At 39.0% G+C, this 23,746-nt stretch overlaps 1 long non-coding RNA gene and 2 pseudogenes across 1 annotated transcript; all 3 read left to right on the forward strand.

The window, feature by feature from the left end:
- The first annotated feature begins 4,425 nt into the window (after window positions 1-4,425).
- Window positions 4,426-5,069, forward strand: LOC131683127 (uncharacterized). The gene is made up of 3 exons (XR_009304386.1): window positions 4,426-4,476; window positions 4,615-4,725; window positions 4,796-5,069. It is a non-coding gene; the product is annotated as an uncharacterized LOC131683127 (long non-coding RNA).
- Window positions 5,070-5,713: 644 nt separating this feature from the next.
- On the forward strand, window positions 5,714-6,784 carry LOC131680326 (DEAD-box helicase Dbp80-like; annotated as a pseudogene).
- Window positions 6,785-17,073: 10,289 nt separating this feature from the next.
- On the forward strand, window positions 17,074-17,873 carry LOC131680327 (DEAD-box helicase Dbp80-like; annotated as a pseudogene).
- The last annotated feature ends 5,873 nt before the right edge of the window (window positions 17,874-23,746 follow it).

Consider the following 23,746-nt stretch of genomic DNA (forward strand, 5'->3'; position numbering starts at 1 on the left):
CCTGTATATAGTTGTCATGTGAGGTATAATAATAAAATGTAATATATGCATTTAAAAGTTTTTAATGAATATAAACAACGCACACATTCTCGTGATTCATGATTGAGAAAGGCACAATTGCACCGCTAGGTGGATTAAAATAGGTTTTTTTTTTTAGTTTGCAATGGACAGTTGGAATTTTACAATCCGCAAAAGAACGACAGCAGCTCAAGAGGAAATCTAAAAAATCGACTACTTACTGGTCACGACAATGGCGCAGGGAACACTCCAATGAGGTAAATTGAATAAAGTGAACATATTTTAATGCAATAAAAAGTGCTGTGCAAAAGGAAAGCAAATCTGAGGAATTTATTTAAAAAATACGGTTACCACGGTAACTAGAATTAAAAAGGACGATAAAAAAATTCTGGATTACAAATTTAACGTGAATAATTTTAGGACTATTGTTAGAAGAAATTATTGAAAATCATCGACGGAAGGGCGATGAATGTATATTTTTAAAAATCCACGACGGAAGGGCGTTGGAAAAATAATGTCAAAAGAAATTGTTAAAATTTATCGTCGGAAGGGCGTTAAATGAACATTTAAAAAAAAGTTTACGAATAAATGGCATTACGCAAAAGTGATGTTTTGTGCATTAAAATTCCAAGGCGAAAGAAAAAAAAATATTTAAATTTCCATGAAATTGCGGAATACAACCGATCAGATGTTTTCTGATGGAAGAGCAAATAAGTAATTCAGACCTTTGGGCATTGGCAATTATTTGAATATACTGGCTGTTAATTTTTTTTTTTTTGAAAAATAAGTATATATAAATGGAGATCTCAAAAATAGGTTTGAGAGCAAATAATTTAGTTGGGAAAAACATGCTGACGATATGGAAATGTGTACCATTTTTCGTCAGAATACTCCCGAGAGATACAGTCGAACGCATCTAAGTCGAATAGATTCCAACAACTGTCTTTACACGTTAGGTTTCGGGTGTATGGAGATCTCATGGGATCAAATCGAGAAGACAACTGAGCAAGACAATGAGCATATGAATGTGAACGAAGAAATCGAAACGAACCATTGGTTTATCACACTGTACATAAGAAAGAACTACACTTTCTTAGATACCGTGTATTTGGGGGTGAAAATGTGATCCTGTCCAAGGTACTACGTATCAAGGATTATGCGTAGTTTCTTCTGACCCGCGTTGTTGTTAGATACAGATAAGTTTACGAAAAATTATGAAACGTATGAAGTCTTGGATCACAAAACTCTTCGTATTGAATGCAAAAGCTAGGAAATAGGATTGCAGCGCTATGTTTACAACCATAGTACATTTATCTTTCATTCGCGATTAAGCGTAACGCCTTCTAAGTCGTTAGTCGGTTCGAGCTATCGCGGAACATTCCCCAGTCTATGGAGTGAATCAGAATCCAGGATTTCGGATCGAACGGGCATAAAGTAGCAAGTAGAGCTTCCATCCCGGGAATTTATTTCCCGGGAATCCCGGGATTTTTGGACTTCCCGGGATTCCCGATTCCCGGGAAATTGTGTTTTCTCATTCCCGGGATTCGGGAATCCCGGGAAAAAAAAGATTTTTAATTTATTTCAAAAGGCTTAGGTTCTGCGAAAGAAATTCTGTAGGAAATATCTTTATCGGCAAACATTTGGAGTGAGCAGTGAATTCAGATGATTTTCCAACTGATTTGCAGATCTTTGGACTATATATCTTTAGGCTCGCTGATTTCATGATTTTTAGGTATATAGTCCAAGCTACTAAAAATGTTGATATTTTCATGCAAAATGGATTAATTTGCCGGCCGTTGTACCGAAGCATTTCCTTACAGTAGCGTTAGTGATGCGCTCGATATCTCTGCAACCGGTGAGCCGATTGATCAGATATTTTAACAGTTCTTTTCATAGTTTATTTTAATAGTTAGATCTTGGATGAAAGATCTTGAATGAATGCAATCAAATTAGTAATTGAAATGGCGGTAATTTCTTAAAAATTCGATGAGTGTTTGTTTCAAAACTTGGGGTGGTTTGTAGTGATATCATGCTTAACGCAAACGCTATTTAAAATAAAGAACGTTTCTAGAACGTCTGCAGAAATATTTGATCGGTTCATCGAATACATATTTCGTCTAATTTGTTATACCGTAACCGTAATATCTGTAAATTTTTGGATGTATGAAAAAAGGACATAACGCTGTAGCTGTCCAATATCATGCGCATCCAACCTATTTCAATGTCGCTTTCAAGGATGCAGGCAGGATTTTTGAAGGGATAAGATAAAGCAATCCAGATACTCGCCCATAACAGGAAATTGATTGTAGGCTTCATCCATCGCTGCACAGGTCGTCCATTATCTACTTGATTTTGATTCACACTTAATTCGGAATGATGCTCATCCTACTGCGACAGAAATGGATTCCATATATCACATTTTCTCATTTGATCGAAAATAACTGCACAATACCCTGAAGCAGCTTAATCTTTTCATTCAGGATTACCAAAGAAGATGCTTTACATTGAATTGACCCATCGTATCAGAACAACGAATTGCAATTTTGGACAGTAACTCCAGCAGCTGCGTTTAGTATATCGTCCCAATCGTATCCGTGATTACCAAAATTTAGGTTATACATATAGCCAAGAAAAATCAAAAGAAGTTGATGTTGCATAAACTTATTGACGAGTTACCATATGATTGAATGATGTGTAGGACACCAAATCGCCTTTTTCTGACAACTGCTTTTAGGACAGATATACATGCAATCAAACGGGTTTGAAAACTTTTCAATTTATTCTGTTTTTCTTAAGAAAATCATTCTCCTTTTATTTTTCTTCTGTATTCCCGGGATCCCGGGATTTCCCGGGAAATTTATTATTTATTTCCCGAATCCCGGGAAGCTGAAAACCGTCGGGAAATGGAAGCTCTAGTAGCAAGACTGTTAAGCATAGCTCACGAGTAAGCATTACGCGGACGCGGCACTCGGAGCTAGAGAATGCGATATTGACATCAAATATACAGTAATTGTATGGAACGAACAATGAAGTGCAGTATGCCGGAAACGTTTATAACTTCAGGAGAGCTCCTTTCGATCAGCAGAATCAGAATCCAATAGATGATATTCAGTATATAATTGAGGTAGAATCATATGTTTTACAAGAGAATAGTTAAAATACGGAACAAGGTTTTCCGAGTTCACAATCTGAGGAGAACTTTAAATTGAGAGTTTTACGAGAACGAGGCAACATTCAGAAAACATCTCGATACAACGATGATTTTGTATGTACCATTCACTGTTAAAGGTAGAGAAGGTAAGCAATGTAGGGAATATGTATAGAAATAAAGTTAATATTCAAAAGTCTTCGATTCAAATAGTCTGTGAAATACCTGAAAAAAAATGATCGAAGTGTGCTGCCATATGATGTTTATTTCGAACTTGAAGAAATTTTCATTCACTTGGCGACGTTTGCAATGGACAGTTGGAATTTTACAATCCGCAAAAGAACGACAGCAGCTCAAGAGGAAATCTAAAAAATCGACTACTTACTGGTCACGACAACAATTAAATTTAAATAATTAATATTATTTGCAGCGCACCCAAACAAAGCAAATAAGCTCAACTAATCTTGTCTCAACATCCTGGATCTGGCAATCAGCCAACCAACATTAAATCGATACAACCGCAGCAGTACCAACTACTCCAAATCCAGCAACAGCCAACAACCCCTCAAAAAAGGACCACATAGCAATTACTGCTCAAACGAACAACAGGAGTTTACGAATGATGGACACATCGGAAAACATTTCATCGGCACATTCTGCCTTAAAACTTGTCTGCCACTATTTTTACCAGCGGTTGCCTTCCTGATTTAGAGAAATCGGATTCAAGCACAAACGTCATATTCCAGCCTTGGTTCCTACTAGTTCCTTGCATGAAAATATCACTGCCTCCACAGTGCTCGTGATTCCATTCCAGCAGCAGCAAGCAATCACTATTCGAGTGCTTATCGCCAACATTTCACAGCAAGCTCAGCAGCAGAACCACCTTCAACCACAACATCAGAAAATTAAGATTTCTTCCAGACCATGACCATCATCCTAAAGGTCGGTAGCAATAACGTTCAACCGACGGTACAACCTGGTCAGCAACCGCAATTAGTTCAATAGATCCAAGCCAAATGTAGAAGACCATTGACCAACTGCAAAAAAGTAGCAACAGCACATTCAAACACAGTAGCAGCAGCATACTATACTAGGTTTGTTCCAGTACACGGAAGTCACTCCGGAGTAAACAGGAGCAAAAAATCTTTGCTCCTTTTTACTCCGGTTTGCTACCAGAAGAAGAAAAAAGAGAAGAAGAGAGTACAGGAACGATTTTCTCCGGAGTACTTCCACTTTCTCCTGGTACTGGAACAGACCTACTGTACCATGCGGTGTGCAGGAGGACTTTTTTATTCAGTTGGTGCGGCAAGGTGAGGCATTTTTATTACCTTTTTTATTTCGAAAGGATCAGTACCGTGTTTAGTACATTGTAATGTAATACCCTATTCTTTTTTAAAAGCTCGAGTTCACTCATTTACGGATTTTTTTTTTTATTATGATTTTTTCAGATCGAACACCAACAACATAATATCATGGTAATCACCCAGCAAGAGAACGCAGTGATAATGGACCAACAGAAAACACAACATCAAGATGCTCGGAAAGGACTTTCTCTTTCGGTATGTATTTACCAGTAGCATCCCTCCTCCAAACATACCTTTGCATATCTAGATGTCCACACATTCACAGAACAAACATAATGGCACGTCATGTTCAATCGGCTAACCGTTTGGAATAAGCGCTCATCATCGGTTTCATGGCAGGGAAGTGAGCAGGCAAAAGAATGCATCGTTTTTTCCGCAAGGTCGCTCTGGTCAAAATTTCAGCGAATTGCAAGGAATAAACCACCCGAGGGACAGTACCCGTGCTGATTCAGGACGATTTCCCATACTTTGTACCTTGCTATTAAATTTTAATACCCGATCGAAACGATGGCAAGCGCTACCGATAACTGGGTCAAAAAGACGACGGATCAAGAAATTTCTGCACACGGTAAGTGTTTTTTTGTTATAACCTATTTTTGAAGCGATCATTGGGATGGGATTTGAATTTTTCTTTTCAATACAAATAGGTTAGCGAACTGAGTATATATCACCAAGGATAAGAATTCAGAGCCGGCGGCTGGCAGTTCAGAGAAAGAGAATGCGGAAAAACCTAGTCCACCGGCAGTAGAACCAAAGCTGCACCTGATGTTTGGAGTTCGGTAGCTACGGAAATTCTGACTCTAGCAGCTCCTCAAGAAAAACAAGCTGCAAGAGAAAATGGAGAAACACCTTCCTCCGCGGAAGATGCAGAGGCATTCAAGTAAGTCGAAATCTGCAGAAAATTTTAATTAGGACATAAGGAACATTGACAGCCTCTCTTTGTTTACTTTCTCTTTCGATTATGACGTCACTATAACACTTTGCACTAATTTTCCAGTACATAGCCGATGGTTTTTACTAAAATATTAGGCAAAGAGTTGAGTACTAAATATTGAAACGACCAAGTAACAAACAGAAGAGAAAGACCCCAAAGAGAATCTCATTGTTGCTTACGTCCTATTCTAAATTTTCTCCCGAAATATTTAGTATCAGCTTTAAAATTATCCGTGACTAATCTTTTAGCCCGGCGGATGCAAGTTTGCTAATGAAAGATGTTCGCTAAGGTCTAGTAGAATCAAAGCTGGATCTGAAGGTGCAGCGGAAGGATTCTTCTTCGCCGGTTGGTTGGTTACAACTTTCGAAGCTTTGCACGTGAAGCCGGAATTACTTCAGGGAGTCTATGCGATGGGTTTCAACGCCCCTTCCAAGATCCAGGAGATGGCTCTACCTACTCTGTTGGCCGGTCCGCCACGGAATATAATCGCCCAGAGTCAGTCGGGAACAGGAAAAACCGCTGCCTTCGTGCTGGCAATGCTCAGTTGAGTCCATCAGTTAAAAAACTATCTGCAGGTGATTTGCCTTTCCCCCACGTATGAGCTGGCAATTCAGAAGGGGGAAGTAGCTGCCAAAATGGCAAAGTTTTGTCCGGAAATCAAACTTCCTTACGCCGTTCGCGGTGAGGAGACCGTCAAAGGGGCGAAGCTGAATAATCATATCATCATCGGAACACCCGGCAAGCTAATGGACTGGGGTATAAAGTTCAGGACGTACGACCTAGTTTTCCATTTTTGTACTGGACGAGGCGGGTGTTATGGTCGGTGTTCTTCTTGGCCACGTACGAGCGCGAGGTGATGGAGTTTGCCGAGTACATCGTACCCAATCCGATCGTCATTCGGCAGACGCGGGAGCAAGAATCACTCGATAACATCAAACAGTACTACGTCAAGTTCCGCAACCAGGACGAGAAATTGTGTGATTACCGTCGGACAAGCGATCATTTTCTGTCATATGATGTATAGGACAGTTGTAAACTCCAAGTAAACTTATTTTCAGAACTGTTAATCGATCGAAACAGGTACGCAAAACGGCCGGTTGGTTGACCGGCAGGATGTCCCAGGATGGTCACTCGGTAGCGGTACTGTCCGGTGATCTAACGGTGGAGCAACGGTTGGAACGAACGTTTTGTCCAGGGGTAAGTTCCACCACTTGATTCTGGCTACAGCACCAGGTTACGGAGAGATTCTTTCGTCTTAGGTATCGACGTCGAACAGGTGACCATTGTCGTCAACTTCGACCTGCCGATGGATTAGTAGGGACGAGCCGATTGCGAAACGTATCTACATCGAATTAGACGCACCGATAGATTCGGTAAGTGTGACTAATTCTTGTGATCCTATAGATTGTATTTCTTCCCACTTCTTTAACAGAACGGAATCACCATCAACCTAGTCATAACAGTTTTTGCAACCGACCGAGACGGTTGTGCCTCCAGGTGGAAGGTTTTGTTCTCGAGAGAGCGACGGAGTGCGAGACGCTGTATGCGTTATTGTGGGAGAGAGAGAGACGAGTTTGTTAAGTGAGAGTCGACAGTTGATACGTTGGAGGCGTGGTCAACGGCATCCTCGACAAGTGGTGTTTTGACAGCAAACGACGGGTAGACGAATTTGCCTACAGCGGTGGCAGAAATCGACAGTGATCGTGCCTGTACACACAGAAAAAAAATATAGTGTATTGGTGTCGTCGGGCAATTCTAATCGACGAGAGGGAAGCGTCACAGGTAGACCCATTTGCTCTATTTGTCTACCGCAGAAGGGGTACGACGAGTAAGGAAAACAAGTGGCACCGAAAAGTGCCGCATCGACAGTGGGATTTTCGCAGCAAGCCACAGGTAGCCACATTTGTCTACCGAGGTGGTGGAAACGGAGAGAGCGCGCTTGTGGTGGTGATACCGACGAGCAGCTTAATCGGAGAGAGTTTTGAAGTGTTGCAGGTAGGACTATTTCTCTACTGAAGAAGCAACGCGACGAAGAAGGACAGCAAGTGTCACATTGTCAAACAACGGGCACCGAGTTTACAACGTAACACATGAGGTGTGTTCTACCGGTGTCTTCGTCACCTAATAGAGAGCAGATAACAGGTATATTTTTTATTCCTTTTTGTGATAGTTTTTCTTACTAGGTAAAATGGATGAAGAGATGGGAGAACGAGTAACACACCCTCCCCCTAAGCCTTATGCTGAAAATATAAATCCGACTAGAATTAAAATTTACCCAGAGTCGTCAACGGGACCATGGATTGTATTTATTAGGCGTAAAGCAAAGGCGCTAAATATCATTCAAATTTCTAAAGATTTGACTTCGCGATTCTCGGATGTAAAAGAGATCGTCAAAGTTAATAAAGATAAAATACGCATTGTCGTTGGTAGTCTCAAACAAGCCAATGCAATTGCTTCTTGCGAGCTTTTTACGCGTGAGTATAGAGCGTATATTCCTTCAAAGGAAATTGAAATTGATGGGGTCATCACAGAATCGAGTTTGACTGTTGATGACTTAGTTAAGCATGGGGTTGGTCGTTTCAAAGACACCATACTTAAAGACGTAAAAATGCTTGAATGCAAGCAATTGCATTCAGTATCACACGAAGGAGATAAAAAAGTTTATCGACTGTCGACTCATTTCGAGTGACTTTCGCTGGTTCTGCGCTGCCCAACTATGTCATTATCGATAAGATTCGTCTCCCTGTTCGCCTTTTTATCCCTCGTGTAATGAATTGCCTTAATTGCAAACAGCTTGGCCACACAGCCACTTACTGTTCCAATAAGGCACGGTGTGGCAAATGTGGGGGTTCTCATCAAGAGGATACATGCAATGAAAATTCAGAAAAATGTTTAATGTGCGGAGAAAACTCACATGAGCTCCCTGCATGCCCCATTTATAAATTGCGTGAGGATAAAATTAAACGATCCTTGAAGGAGAGGTCTAAGCGCTCCTATGCAGAAATGTTGAAAAATGCTACCCCTAAACCCATCTTCTTAGAAAACACTTACACATCTCTATTTTCGGAACAGTCTGACTCTGACGGAGCGTGCGAAGGTACATCATTTGTTTTACCCGGAAATTCCAGAAAAAGAAAACAGTCTTCTTTTCCCAAGCTGCCAAGAAAGGGCCTTAAAATTTCTCCACCAATAGATAAACTGCGCCCAAAACCGAAAAATTCCGATTCAAAACCGAAATCAATTCCGCCCGGTTTTGGGAACGTACAATCCAAACAGAACACCATTACTGGAAATAATAAAATTTCGACTTCCTCTGAGCCTCAGCCGGGGGTAGGATTATTGAAATTTTCTGAAATTGTTGATTGGATTTTTAAAGCATTCAATATTTCTGAACCACTAAAGAGTATTTAGAGCAGCTGATTGCTCAATGGCCCATCCTTGCAGCGATTGTATCTTTCAATGGGTAATTCACCTCCTCCAATGAAAGATTCCATCACTGTTTTACAGTGGAATTGCAGAAGTATCATACCTAAAATTGATTCCTTAAAAATTTTACTGCATAATTTAAAATGCGATGCTTTTGCTCTATGTGAAACATGGCTTACCTCAAACATTAATTTCAACTTAAATGATTTCAACATTATTCGCCTAGACCGAGACACCCCGTATGGAGGAGTGCTTCTAGGAATTAAAAAGTGCTATTTTTTCTATAGAATTAACATCCCCTTGTTTGCGGGCATTGAGGCTGTAGCTGTCCAAACGAACATTAAAGGCAAAGACATGTCTATCGCTTCTATATATATACCTCCCAAAGTTCAAATTGGACAACGTCAAATTTTTGAGGTAGTGGAATCCATGGCTGCTCCGCGTCTGATACTGGGAGACTTCAACTCGCACGGAGTATTGTGGGGTTCCCTCTACAATGATAATCGATCCTCTTTGATATACAATGTTTGTGACGAATTTAATATGACAGTTTTAAATACTGGCGAAACAACACGCATCCCCAGACCTCCTGCACGTCCAAGTGCATTAGATCTATCTCTGTGCTCGACATCACTTCGGTTAGATTGCACGTGGAAGGTTGTACCTGATCCTCACGGTAGCGATCATTTGCCAATCGTTGTTTCAATTAACAGTGAATTAAGCCTTACGAATTCAATCAATGTTCCTTATGACTTAACACGAAATATTGATTGGAAAACATACGAAACATTAATTTCCACTTCTCTTGCTTCGACAGAAGAGCTATCCCCTACCGAAGAATATGAATTCTTAGCGGGTTTAATTATTGAAGCAGCAGAACAAGCCCAAACGAAATGCAATCCTGGAATGACAATAAATAGACGGCCCCCTAATCCTTGGTGGGACAAAGAGTGCTCTGATGCATATGAAGCTAAACAAGTTGCCTGCAAAGAAATTATGAAACAGAAAGGGGGTATACGTGAGAACTTTGAAAATTATTTCATTTTGCAAAACAAATTTGACAGTATACGTCGTGCCAAAAAATCTAGTTATTGGAGACACTTCGTTAATGGCTTGTCAAGAGAAACATCAATGAGTACTCTTTGGAACACAGCCAGAAGAATGAGGAATCGAAACGTGACTAATGAAAGCGAAGATTTTTCGAATCGCTGGATATTTAATTTTGCCAAGAAAATTTGTCCCGATTCTGCTCCTGCGCAGAAAATCACTCGCGATGCTCCCACAAGTAACGATTTCATAGATTCGCCTTTGACAATGATGGAATTCTCAATTGCACTCCTCTCATGCAACAATAATGCTCCGGGACTAGACAAAATTAAATTCAACTTGGTGAAGAAACTGCCTGACCTAGCAAAAAGACGCTTGTTGAATTTATTCAATAAGCTTCTTGAGCAGAACATTGTCCCGCACGACTGGAGACAAGTGAGAGTTATCGCAATTCCAAAACCGGGAAAACCAGCCTCCGATCATAACTCGTATCGACCGATTGCAATGCTATCCTGCATCAGGAAATTGTTGGAAAAAATTATCCTACGACGTCTCGACAATTGGGTTGAGGCGAACGGCTTGCTATCAGATACCCAGTTTGGTTTTCGGAGGGGAAAGGGAACGAATGATTGTCTGGCGCTACTTTCGTCAGAAATCCAACTCGCTTACGCAAAAAAAGAACAAATGGCGTCTGTGTTCTTAGACATAAAAGGAGCATTCGACTCAGTCTCCATTGATGTTCTCTCGGAGAAGCTACATCAATGTGGTCTTTCACCGATATTAAATAATTATTTATACAATTTATTGTCAGAAAAGCACATGCATTTTTCATATGGCGATTTGGCGACACTCAGAATAAGTTACATGGGCCTCCCACAAGGCTCTTGTCTAAGCCCCCTTCTCTATAATTTTTACGTGAATGACATTGATAATTGTATTGTCAGCCCATGCACTTTAAGACAACTTGCAGATGATGGGGTGGTTTCTGTCACAGGACCAAAAGCTATAAATTTACAACAACCATTGCAAGATAGCTTGGATAATTTATCAATTTGGGCTTTAAAGCTGGGCATCGATTTCTCTACGGAGAAAACAGAGTTGGTCGTTTTCTCAAGGAAGCGTGATCCAGCTCAGCTTCAGCTTCAGTTGGTTGGTAGAACGGTAGCCCAAGTCCTGACTTTTAAATACCTTGGAATTTGGTTCGATTCTAAAGGCACATGGGGAGGCCACATTAGGTATCTAATAACGAAATGCCAACAAAGGATAAATTTTCTGCGAACAATAACTGGATCATGGTGGGGTTCTCATCCAAGTGACATGATAAGATTGTATCAAACAACAATACTTTCAGTAATGGAATATGGGTGCATCTGTTTCCGTTCAGCTGCGAACACTCACATTATTAAACTGGAACGGATACAGTATCGCTGTTTACGAATTGCCTTAGGTTGCATGCTGTCGACCCATACGATGAGTCTTGAAGTACTAGCGGGAGTTCTTCCTCTAAAAGACCGATTCTGGGATCTCTCCTCTCGTTTACTTATTCGATGTGAGGTTATGAACCCACTGGTAATTGAAAATTTTGAAAGACTTGTCGAGCTTCGACCCCAAACCAGATTCATGACAGTGTATTTCAATCACATGGCACAAGAAATAACGCCTGCTAGTTATGTTCCCAGATACGTCAATATACTAGATACTCCTGAATCCACTTTATTCTTCGACACGTCCATGCAAGCAGAGATTCGTGGAATTCCGGATCATCTACGCTCGCGGGAGATCCCTAAAATATTCACAAGTAAATATCAACACATAGACTGCCTTAAAATGTTTTACACTGATGGGTCACGAATCAGTGAGGCCACTGGTTTCGGTATTTTCAACAATAATTTTTCAATTTCTCTCAAACTTGCAGAACCCGCCTCTGTTTATATAGCGGAACTAGCAGCAGTTCACTATAGTTTTCAAATAATTAATGCTTTACCCCCGAACCATTACTTTATCCTCACTGATAGTCTCAGCACAATTGCAGCTCTACGCTCAAAGAGGATTGATAATCACGATTCATTCTTTTTGGGGAAGATACGAGAATCTCTGAGTAACCTGACAAGAAAATGTTATAAATTTACCCTAGTGTGGCTCCCCGCCCATTGCTCTATTGCGGGCAATGAGAAAGCTGATAATTTAGCCAAGATTGGTGCACTAGATGGTGAAATATATGAAAGACCCATCGCTTACAATGAATTTTATAGCGCTTCTCGACAGAGCACACTTGCTAGTTGGCAAACATCTTGGGACAATGGAGATATGGGACGATGGCTACACTCAATTATCCCTAAAGTATCAACGAAGGCATGGTTCAAAGGATTGGATGTAAGTCGGGACTTCATCCGTGTGATGTCTAGGCTCATGTCCAATCATTATACTTTAGATGCGCATCTCCGTCGTATTGGGCTCGCTGAGGGTAATCAGTGTGCTTGTGGAGAAGGTTACCATGACATTGAGCATGTTGTTTGGTCCTGCACTGAATATCGTGAAGCCAGATCACAATTAGTAGATTCTTTACAAGTCCGAGGAAGACCAATCCATGTTCCTGTTAGAGACATCCTGGCGTATCGCGATCCTCTATACATGGAACTTATCTATCATTATCTAAAAACAGCGTCTGTCAAAATTTAATTAAATTCATCTCCTCATACTCTCATCCAAGGCTAATCATTCACCAATTAAAGTGTCCTAGAATATTTAGTTTTTAAATTTAGACAATAACAGAAAAAAAGTAAATAAATACACCCGAAAATACTAGATCATTATGAAATACAACAATGTAAGGAAAAAAGCAAACAATAAAGTGATTTCAGTGTTAGTTTTAGACAAAGTACTAGTATAGTTAAAATTAGTCTTAAGGATTTTTGTAACGTGCTATGTAAAAAAAGAAACTGGCGTAAAAAGCTTTTGCAAATGCCGTGTCAAATAAATGTATGGAAAAAAAATCAACCTAGTGGGCAGTGATCGAAGCATGATGATTTGCAGATCAATCGAAAAACACTTCCGGAAAAAGATTCAGTTGCTAGACGCGGAGAACTCGGACGAAATTTAAAAGATCGCACCATAAAGTGTTTTCGACCAGCTACTGGTGAAAGGCGTAGGAGCTTTTTTGGGTCATACTTGTTTTGATTCTGAATTTATAATTTTATTATATTTTTTTAATTTTTTTTTCTTCCTTGATCTGACATAAGGTATACAAATGTAACCAATAGGGTACCGTAAGCTAATAAATTTACAATTACAATTACAATTTATCTCTACCCAGTTCTATCCAAACATTTGAAAAGAGCCTAACTGCAAAATGTAACAAATTGAAATTTCATGTTTTCCATTAACAAATATCTACCCGAGCACGTACATAACGCAACATTTGATTATGAAGAATTTTGATAGCGATTTTACAACAATTTATAAAAGGGCCTAATTGATTTTTATGACCGAACTGATTATGAATGGATCTAACTGATTGAAAAGTGCCTAACTAGCAATACACTCGTTTTAAATGGATTATAACGTATTATTGTATTATGACTGATTGTAAAAGGCTTATAACATCTTTTCCATAATTTACATACAGGGTCAATCTGACCATCAAATTAGAATTCAGTTAATTCGTCTAACTTTCGGTGTAATATCAGACTTGAACAGCATTTTTTGTGTGAGGTATTCTGCCGCTAGAAGCAAAACTGTCCCATGTGCTATGGGAATCCCTATACACATGGGACAATTATGCTTCTTGCGGAAGTAATACAAGTAGTAGCAATATGCGCAATTCCTTAAACCTCTCTAGTGTTTCATGCAATAAGAATTACCACGAATTACTTATGGCAATAAATTTGAATTACGATTCTCACAATTGTTATACCAAAAATAGGTTTGTATCCGTACTGATTATTGGTAGCATTCCCTGAGACTTCCAGAACCTTTAGTAGTAGCCATTGTTATCATAATCGATTTTTAACGTCAGCCAGAGTTTAAAGCCTAGGGTTTGGTTCGACCTGAAACCGATTGAGTCGGAGTCGGTTGTTATATTTGCGTTATATTTCCGGATTCCGAAACGTCTTTCGAAAGGTAGTTTCCCCGAGACTTGTGAAAGCGGTAAAGGCGGCCAAGGCAATCAGATTTGCTTCTTAATGGTCAAACGCCGATTTAGAGTTACGATTCGGACAATTACAATAGATTTGGTTTGAGCGAATTTCGATCATTTCCCTGGGTCTTCTAGAACCGGTAGAAGCAGCCAATTTAGATAGAAAATGGCCAGCCAATGATTTAAATTTCCGATTGCAGGAATTGTGCTGTCTAAATTGGTCAGACTGAACTTCCCCGAGACATCCCGAACCGTCACAAATAAGCATTATGATTAATCATGCTCGAAATATGATTCACGCTGAGTACGCCACTTCCCTGAGAGCTTCATGAATGGCAAATAGGTTTACAATTGTTACTGATTTCATACACATCCGTGATGAATTAATAAAATACATCATTTAAAACATTTAAATGACAACAGAAATATAAAAAAGAAATAAACAACAGCTGATGTCGTTTTCCAGTTATCAAAAGCGACATCAAACAGCAAACACACAGACTAGTTTTCGCGAGCAAATGTCAAAATTCCGCACGGAAGAAGGAAAAATATTTCGCGACCTCATTTCGCAAGAGGTGCATACTAAGCTTAAGTATGCACCTCTTGCGAAATGAAATTTCCTATACAAAACCTATGCATAAAAAACGTCGCGAAATGCTCGCGAAAAAAAATTTCGTTTCCATTTCGTAAGCGGTACGCAGCTCTCGCGAAAAGGATAACGAAAAATGAAGTTAGCTGAGACACGGTTCGACAAACGATAAGTTTCATAATAGTTCCGCGAGACAGCGCTGCTTTCTATGCGCTGTCACCAAGGCAAACTTTTTCCTTGCGAAATAATGGTCATCGGTATTATTTCGCACGGAGGCTCGCGAAATTTTGACAGGTTGCAATGAAAAAATATAAGAAAACACAAGATTGGTAATTTTTTGTATTTTTTTTCATCGCAACCTGTCAAAATTTCGTAGTTTAGAAATTCAATATTTCGAATTTGAATGGTAAGTTTAAAAATATTATTAGTTTTAAACAATTAAATTTAAATAATTAATATTATTTGCAGCACACCCGAACAAAGCAAATCAGCTCAACTAATCTTGTCTCAACATCCTGGATCTGGCAATCAGCCAACCAACATTAAATCGATACAACCGCAGCAGTACCAACTACTCCAAATCCAGCAACAGCCAACAACCTCTCAAAAAGGACCACATAGCAATTACTGCTCAAACGAACAACAGGAGTTTACGAATGATGGACACATCGGAATACATTTCATCGGCACATTCTGCCTTAAAACTTGTCTGCCACTATTTTTACCAGCGGTTGCTTTCCTGATTTAGAGAAATCGGATTCAAGCACAAACGTCATATTCCAGCCTTGGTTCCTACCAGTTCCTTGCATGAAAATATCACTGCCTCCACAGTGCTCGTGATTCCATTCCAGCAGCAGCAAGCAATCACTATTCGAGTGCTTATCGCCAACATTTCACAGCAAGCTCAGCAGCAGAACCACCTTCAACCACAACATCAGAAAATTAAGATTTCTTCCAGACCACGACCACATTCCTAAAGGTCAGTAGCAATAACGTTCAACCGACGGTACAACCTGTTCAGCAACCGCAATTAGTGCAATAGATCCAAGCCAAATGTAGAAGACCATTGACCAACTGCAAAAAAGATAGCAACAGCACATTCAAACACAGTAGCAGCAGCATACTATACCGTACCATGCGGTGTGCAGGAGGACTTTTTTATTCAGTTGGTGCGGCAAGGTGAGACATTTTTATTACCTTTTTTATTTCGAAAGGATCAGTACCGTGTTTAGTACATTGTAATGTAATACCCTATTCTTCTTTAAAAAGCTCGAGTTTACTCATTTACGGATATTTTTTTATTATTATTTTTTCCAGATCGAACACCAACAACATAATATGGTAATCACCCAGCAAGAGAACGCAGTGATAATGGGCCAACAGAAAACACAACATCACGATGCTCGGAAAGGACTTTCTCTTTCGGTATGTATTTACCAGTAGCATCCCTCCTCCAAACATACCTTTGCATATCTAGATGTCCTTATCAATTCACAGAACAAACATAATGGCACGTCATGTTCAATCGGCTAACCGTTTGGAATAAGCGCTCATCATCGGTTTCATGGCAGGGAAGTGAGCAGGAAAGAAGGCATCGTTTTTTTCCGCAAGGTCGCTCTGGTCAAAATTTCAGCGAATTGCAAGGAATAAACCACCCGAGGGACAGTACCCGTGCTGATTCAGGACGATTTCCCATACTTTGTACCTTGCTATTGAATTTTAATACCCGATCGAAACGATGGCAAGCGCTGCCGATAACTGGGTCAAAAAGACAACGGATCAAGAAATTTCTGCACACGATAAGTGTTTTTTTGTTATAACCTATTTTTGAAGCGATCATTGGGATGGGATTTGAATTTTTCTTTTCAATACAAATAGGTTAGCGAACTGAGTACATATCACCAAGGAAAAGGATTCAGAGTCGGCGGCTGGCAGTCCAGAGAAAGAGAATGCGGAAAAACCTAGTCCACCGGCAGTAGAACCAAAGCTGCACCTGATGTTTGGAGTTCGGTAGCTACGGAAATTCTGACTAGCAGCTCCTGAAGAAAAACAAGCTGCAAGAGAAAATGGAGAAACACCTTCCTCCGCGGAAGATGCAGAGGCATTCAAGTATGTCGAAATCTGCAGAAAATTTTGATTAGGACATAAGGAACATTGACAGCCTCTCTTTGTTTACTTTCTCTTTCGATTATGACGTCACTATAACACTTTGCACTAATTTTCCAGTACATAGCCGATGGTTTTTACTAAAATATTAGGCAAAGAGTTGAGTACTAAATATTGAAACGATCGAGTAACAAACAGAAGAGAAAGACCCCAAAGAGAATCTCATTGTTGCTTACGTCCTATTCTAAATTTTCTCCCGAAATATTTAGTATCAGCTTTAAAATTATTCGTGACTAATCTTTTAGCCCGGCGGATGCAAGTTTGCTAATGAAAGATGTTCGCTAAGGTCTAGTAGAATCAAAGCTGGATCTGAAGGTGCAGCGGAAGGATTCTTCTTCGCCGGTTGGTTGGTTAAAACTTTCGAAGCTTTGCACGTGAAGCCGGAATTACTTCAGGGAGTCTATGCGATGGGTTTCAACGCCCCTTCCAAGATTCAGGAGATGGCTCTACCTACTCTGTTGGCCGGTCCGCCACGGAATATAATCGCCCAGAGTCAGTCGGGAACAGGAAAAACCGCTGCCTTCGTGCTGGCAATACTCAGTTGAGTCCATCAGTTAAAAAACTATCTGCAGGTGATTTGCCTTTCCCCCACGTATGAGCTGGCAATTCAGAAGGGGGAAGTAGCTGCCTAAATGGCAAAGTTTTGTCCGGAAATCAAACTTCCTTACGGCGTTCGCGGTGAGGAGACCGTCAAAGGGGCGAAGCTGACTAATCATATCATCATCGAAACACCCGGCAAGCTAATTGGCTGGGGTATAAAGTTCAGGACGTACGACCTAGTTTTTCCTTTTTGTACTGGAGGCGGGTGTTATGGTCGGTGTTCTTCTTGGCCACGTACGAGCGCGAGGTGATGGAGTTTGCCGAGTACATCGTACCCAATCCGATCGTCATTCGGCAGGCGCGGCAGCAAGAATCACTTGATAACATCAAACAGTAATACGTCAAGTTCCGCAATCAGGACGAGAAATTGTGTGATTACCGTCGGACAAGCGATCATTTTCTGTCATATGATGTATAGGACAGTTGTAAACTCCAAGTAAACTTATTTTCAGAACTGTTGATCGAAACAGGTACGCAAAACGGCCGCACAGTGGGACCAATCTAAAAAAGGTGGGACAAAACCTATTTGAGACCTTAGATGTCATTTTAGAGCCAACATTTCTTCGTAGGATATGTTCACAATATTATTCTGCAACTTTTTGAATAGAATATTTTGTTGTTGGTTTAAAGTAGAGTACCCGAGCAAAAATTTTTTTTTCCAAATATTGTTTTAGAGGGTCGATGTCTTCGACAAAGTTGTAGAATATTATGTTTTGAATTACTTCTTCTAAGATACCACAGACATCAGACCTCAAATTTGAGGCAAAATTGTTGTTTTTTGAAAATATGATCAAAAAATCAGTTTTTCGATATTTCCATGCCAAAAACCTTAATTGATTAATTTAATATGTTCTACAAACTTGCAGGTAACACTTAAATGCAACTTTTTCTTGAAGGAACTAATAACCTAAAATCAATATTTTGGCTTCTAAAACTATTTTTCATATAAATTTACTCTATTTTCGTCAAAGATTTCTGTTTTTAGGTGCACTTTTGTGCAGCCAAACTTTGGCTATTCCGATACTCTATTATTCGTAGAATAAAATTAATACTACATAGAAACAGGATATAGTTGGACGCGTTGTTTGGGTGACCATTCATGTACGACGGTTTATAACATAAAATGTGCTTATATTATTTTTAAGTTATATACATTATTAGCTATTAACAAAATCTTATATTTTGCACGCACTTACAAGCATGTAGAACATATTGAGTTGATCAATTACGGTTACAATATGGAAAAGTGAAAAAATAATATAAATTTTGAATTTAAACTGCCAAAGAACAACGATTTCAGATTAAAAAATAAATCTACCGTATGTATAAGGTATTTTTAACAAAAATGTTCGAAATTGAATATTATACAACTTTGCTGAAGTCCTCAACCATCTAAAAAAATAGAAATGATTCAATTATGTTGTGAATATTTTTCCACACACTTAGGTTCTATAATATCTAAGGCCTCAAATAAGTATTGTTCTACTTTTATGAATTTGTAGAACTAATCTTATTGGTTAAACTAAAGTAGAAATCCCGAACTAAAAAAATCAAATTTTCTTTAAATGGTTGAGGTCTTCAGCAAAATTGTCAAATATTGTATTTGGAACAATTTTGTTGAAAATACCATTTATTTATTTTTTGAGCCGAAATCGTTGTTCTTTGGCAGTTTAAATTCAAAATTTATATTATTTTTTCACTTTTTCATATTGTAACCGTAATTGATCAACTCAATATATTCTATATGCTTGTAAGTGCGTACAAAATATAAGATTTTGTTAATAGCTAATAATGTATATAAATTAAAAATAATATAAACACATTTTATGTTATAAACCGTCGTACATGAATGGTCACCCAAACAACGCGTCCAACTATATCCTGTTTCTATGTAATATTAATTTTATTCTACGAATAATAGAGTATCGGAATAGCCAAAGTTTGGCTGCACAAAAGTGCACTTAAAAACAGAAATCTTTGATGAAAATAGAGTAAATTTATTTGAAAAATAGTTTTAGAAGCCAAAATATTGATTTTAGGTTATTAGTTCCTTCAACGAAAAGTTGTACTTTAATATTACCTGCAAGTTTGTAGAACATATTAAATTAATCAATTAAGGTTTATAGCATGGAAAAGTCGAAAAACTGATTTTTTGGTCATATTTCAAAAAACAACAATTTTGTCTCAAATTTGAGGTCTGATGTCTGTGGTATCTTAGAAGAAGTAATTCAAAACATAATATTCTACAACTTTATCGAAGACATCGAACCTCTAAAACAATTTTTTGAAAAAAAAAATTTTGCTCGGGTACTCTACTTTAGTCCAACAACAAAATATTCTATTTGAAAAGTTGCAGAATAATATTGTGAACATATCCTACGAAGCAATGTTGGCTCTAAAATGACATCTAAAGGCTAGTTTACAGTTCGGGAAATGGATGACGGGATTTCGCACGGGATTTGCGTCGGGATTTGATCAGGGAAAATTTCCCGCCGAGATCTCTCCAAACTGTCAAACCAAAAACTCTGCTGTTTCTTAAAAATACAAACAGTATCAAACTTGCAGGGAATTGCAAACCTTATAAAAATACTCTTTTTCCCGTCGGAAACAATTTGTGTTGAATTGTTCCCGGCCGGATTTCTGTGTGGAGAGTTTTAAAATCCCGTGATGTTTCCCGCGGTTGGGTTTACACTTCAGAAAAACTGTCATTTTTGTGTAGACTCATATCCCGTCACGGGATTTGAAATCCCGAGCTTCATTTAAAATACACAGGGACATAAATCCCGTGACACGTTTTCCGAACTGTAAACTAGCCTTAAGGCCTCAAATAGGTTTTGTCCCACCTTTTTTGGATTGGTCCCACTGTGGGCCGGTTGGTTGACCGGCAGGATGTCCCAGGATGGTCACTGGGTAGCGGTACTGTCCGGTAATCTAACGGTGGAGCAACGGTTGGAACGAACGTTTTGTCCAGGGGTAAGTTCCACCACTTGATTCTGGCTACAGCACCAGATTACGGAGAGATTCTTTCGTCTTAGGTATCGACGTCGAACAGGTGACCATTGTCGTCAACTTCGACCTGCCGATGGATTAGCAGGGACGAGCCGATTGCGAAACGTATCTACATCGAATTAGACGCACCAGTAGATTCGGTAAGTGTGACTCATTCTTGTGATCCTATAGATTGTATTTCTTCCCACTTCTTTAACAGAACGGAATCACCATCAACCTAGTGGGCAGTGATCGAAGCATGATGATTTGCAGATCAATCGAAACACTTCCGGAAAAAGATTCAGTTGCTAGACGCGGAGAACTCGGACGAAATTGAAAAGATCGCACCGTAAAATGTTTTCGACCAGCTACTGGTGAAAGGCGTAGGAGCTTTTTTGGGTCATACTTGTTTTAATTCTGAATTTATAATTTTATTATATTTTTTTAATTTTTTTTTTCTTCCTTGATCTGACATAAGGTATACAAATGTAACCAACAGGGTATCGTAAGCTAATAAATTTACAATTACAATTTATCTCTACCCAGTTCTATCCAAACATTTGAAAATGGCCTAACTGCAAAATGTAACAAATTGAAATTTCATGTTTTCCATTAACAAATATCTACCCGAGCACGTACATAACGCAACATTTGATTATGCAGAATTTTGATAGCGATTTTACAACAATTTATAAAAGGGCCTAATTGATTTTTATAACCGAACTGATTATGAAAGGACCTAACTGATTGAAAAGTGCCTAACTAGCAATACACTCGTTTTAAATGGATTATAACGTATTATTGTATTATGACCTAGGGGCAGATCACTTGTGATGCATTTGTAAAAATCAGCGAAATTAAATGCATTTATTTCCATCAAAATGGAAATTCATTATGTATTTTGCGTTGCGTGCCATGTTTTTGCGTTGCCTGCAATGTGGTTTGCGTTGCGTGTAAGACGTCAAAACCCTACAGAAAAACTAGCCCTACATTTAACAAAACGTCGAACAAAGTGGATCAGCGTAGGACGTTTGTTAAACAAACTTTTCTGCGAGGGAGCGCCAAGCTGAAGCAAAAATGGAAATTAAATGCATTTTTTCTAATTTGATGCAAAATTGTTATACATTTTTAGAGTGATCTGCCCCTAGATTATGACTGATTGTAAAAGGCTTATAACATCTTTTCCATAATTTACATACAGGGTCAATCTGACCATCAAATTAGAATTCAGTTGATTCGTCTAACTTTCGGTGTAATATCAGACTTGAGGTGTAATATTTGACTTGAGGTATTCTGCCGCAAGAAGCAAAACTGTCCCATGTGCTATGGAAATCCCTATACACATGGGACAATTATGCTTCTTGCGGCAGTAATACAAGTAGTAGCAAGATGCGCAATTCCTTAAACCTCTCTTGTGTTTCATGCAATAAGAATTACCACGAATTACTTATGGCAATAAATTTGAATTACGATTCTCTCAATTGTTATACCAAAAATAGGTTTGAATTCATGCTGATTGTTGGTAGCGTTCCCTGAGACTTCCAGAACCTTTAGTAGTAGCCATTGTTATCATAATCGATTTTTAACGTCAGCCAAAGTTTAAAGCCTAGGGTTTGGTTCGACCTGAAACCGATTGAGTCGGAGTCGGTTGTTATATTTGCGTTATATTTCCGGATTCCGAAACGTGTTTCGAAAGGTAGTTTCCCCGAGAATTGTGAAAGCGGTAAAGGCGGCCAAGGCCATCAGATTTGCGGACAATTACAATAGATTTGGTTTGAGCGAATTTCGATCATTTACCTGGGTCTTCTAGAACCGGTAGAAGCAGCCAATTTAAATAGAAAATGGCCAGCCAATGATTTAAATTTCCGATAGCAGGAATTGTGCTGTCTAAATTGGTCAGATTGAACTTCCCCGAGACATCCGCAACCGTCACAAATAAGCATTATGATTAATCATGCTCGAAATATGATTCACGCTGAGTACGTCACTTCCCTGAGAGCTTCATGAATGGCAAATAGGTTTACAATTGTTACCGATTTCATACACATCCGTGATGAATTAATAAAATACATCATTTAAAACATTTAAATGGCAACAGAAATATAAAAAAGAAATAAACAAACAACAGCTGATGTCGTTTTTCAGTTATCAAAAGCGACATCTAACAGCAAACACACAGACTAGTTTTCGCGAGCAAATGTCAAAATACCGCACGGAATAAGGAAAAATATTTCGCGACCTCATTTCGCAAGAGGTGCATACTAAGCTTAAGCAAGATTCCGTACTGAATTCATTCAGGATTTCGAATCGTTTCCGAAATGGATTTAACGGATAGTTGGGATAGGTTGGTGTGGTGGCGCTAGTGTTTATCGTATATTAATTTAAATGTTTACACACGTTTTTTAAATATTTTTGTTCGATCATGGATGTCTGTTCTATGTGGTCTTCGTTAGGTATGTCAGCAAACCCTCGTGGAGCGTATTGAGATCCACAATGCTGTTTGACAAAGTTGTGCAGAATACCCAACGGTTTTATAATATGCTCTGCTGACATCGGGTGAGTCGAGATTTTAAAATTCTCCATCGAGCAACCATAATGCTAAAAGCATTTTTGATGGTCTGCTGTGCTCTAGACAATCGTCGGTTAAAGTTTTCTTTGATCAGAGTTAGATTCCTACCTGGATACGGCCGCATTAAATTAGGTTTAAGTGGAAATGCTGCGTCACCTACTACATAGTGTGGAATAATATGTTCGCTTCGTGGTAATGCGCATGGGCCAGGTAAATTCAACTCATCTCGAAGAAGTCGACGTCCGAATTCACTAGCTGCAAACACACTTCCATCTGAATTGCCTCCATATGCTCCTACATCAACAGCTAAGAAATTATAATTTGTATCACAAATGGCCATGAGCGATATGGAGTGTTGTCTCTTGTAATTGAAATAGAGTGAGCCTGATTTTGGTGGGCACTCCAATGTAATATGTTTGCCGTCAATGGCGCCGCAGTAGACCTTTCTCGTCCGACCTAACACCTGTTTTCTTATTTTTAATCGAAAGATTACACATTTATAAGAACATTTCCGTAAAAATGAGATTTTTAGGAGCTATCATGATTTTTTAATGATTTTTTAAAATTTGAAATATGCAAGAATGTTGAATATTTTTTTCACCTCAGCAAGAATGGTGGGACTTAAAATGTCCGTTGGGCAGCACTGCTTTGAATATTTTCACTTAAGTTCTTGGCAACGCGGTAAATGAAGTGGTGAATCGCAGTACAAAATTCATTAGCAATGTAAACAAACTAAAATGAACCTCTCGCTGTATGAACATT

Source organism: Topomyia yanbarensis, chromosome 2 (genome assembly GCF_030247195.1).
Source record: "Topomyia yanbarensis strain Yona2022 chromosome 2, ASM3024719v1, whole genome shotgun sequence".
Taxonomy (NCBI): domain Eukaryota; kingdom Metazoa; phylum Arthropoda; class Insecta; order Diptera; family Culicidae; genus Topomyia; species Topomyia yanbarensis.